Here is a 1,364-nt window from a genome sequence, read left to right as displayed (position 1 = left end):
ATGGGTCGGCATTACAAGACAAACTGTCAAGCCACACTTTTGAGATAAAGCCGGCAATCATCCAGATGATCCAGCAGTCGGTTCAGTTCAGGGGGGTTTTAAGAAAGATCCAAATCTAACATTGCAAATTTCTTAGAGATGTGAATATTTCAGTACGGAGTGTCAGATGATGTAATCAGATTGAGACTATTCCCATTTTCATTTAAGATAAAGCTAAGGGATGGTTACTAGCAACCAACCGGAACAATCACCACATGAAATGATTAGCACAAAGTTTCTGACCAAGTTCTTTCCTCCAGCAAAGTGGCAAAGTTGAGAAATGACATCACGTCATTCATTCAAGAAGAGTCAGAATTTTGTATGAGGCTTGGGAGAGATACAAAGAATTACTAAGAAGTGTCCACATCATGGGTTGCCAGTTTGGATGCAAGTCCAAGCATTTATAATGGATAACAGTAAATGTGCAAACTATAGTGGATGCAGCCTCGAGAGGAGCATTACTGAATAAGACTCCGAAAAAAGCTCATGAGTTGCTTGAGGTTCTGGCAAGCAACAACTATCAAAGACCTGATGAGAGGGTGCTACCGAAGAAATCTATGGTCTTCATGAAGTTGATGCCTATTAGCCATTTCAGCCCAATGACAGCACTTCAAAAAATTGGGAAGTATGCAGGTAAATTCCATTCAAGCTCCTCAACTAACTTGTGATTTTGTGCAGGTAATCATGTGAGTAGCAAATGTCAAGTAGGGAACACATACCTCAGCATCGTCAACATCAGAGCAGGTTAACTACTGGCTAGAAATCCAAGGCAACCAAACAATCTGTACTCCAACACATTTAATCCTGGTTGGAGGAATCACCGAACCTGTCTGGGGTAATCAAAACCAATAGAAAGCAAAACAGTCAATGGAATAAAGGTCATTGCCAAATAACCAAAAAGGGGTGAACAACCAACAAGGGGACCTAAGAGTGACAAAATTGGAGGACATGTTTGGGAAGTTCATGCAAGAAACCACAGGTGTATGAATGAGACGAGGACAATTTCAGAAATCAGGGGCATCCATTCGGAATCTTGAGGTACAGAGGGGCAATTGGCTAAAAAGCTAAATGAGAGACCATAGGGTGCTCTACCAAGCAAACCAGTGACTAACCCACGTGAGCAAGCGAATGCAATAATTGAGAAGTGGGACAGTTTTGGAAGAGGTGGAAAAATCAAGAGAGGAAGAAAACCCACCAACGGAAAAGGAAGAATTGATGAGGAAGTAGATGAAGAAATAGTTGCGGAAGGAAACCATTATTCTAGGGAAAAAGAACAGAAACGGGAAGAGGGGGAAAAAGAAAAGGAAAGAGAAATTGCCATTTCC

At 41.4% G+C, this 1,364-nt stretch overlaps 1 non-coding gene across 1 annotated transcript; it reads right to left on the bottom strand.

Annotated features, from left to right (window-relative positions):
* Window positions 1–309: 309 nt before the first annotated feature.
* On the bottom strand, window positions 310–414 carry LOC116116386. Its single transcript, XR_004125802.1, has one exon. It is a non-coding gene; the product is annotated as a small nucleolar RNA R71 (small nucleolar RNA).
* Between the last annotated feature and the right edge of the window lie 950 nt (window positions 415–1,364).

Source organism: Pistacia vera, unplaced genomic scaffold, assembly GCF_008641045.1.
Source record: "Pistacia vera cultivar Batoury unplaced genomic scaffold, PisVer_v2 Contig77, whole genome shotgun sequence".
NCBI classification, from domain to species: Eukaryota; Viridiplantae; Streptophyta; class Magnoliopsida; order Sapindales; family Anacardiaceae; genus Pistacia; species Pistacia vera.
The sequence above is the reverse complement of the archived record's forward strand: the minus strand, read 5'-3'. Positions and strand labels throughout refer to the sequence as shown.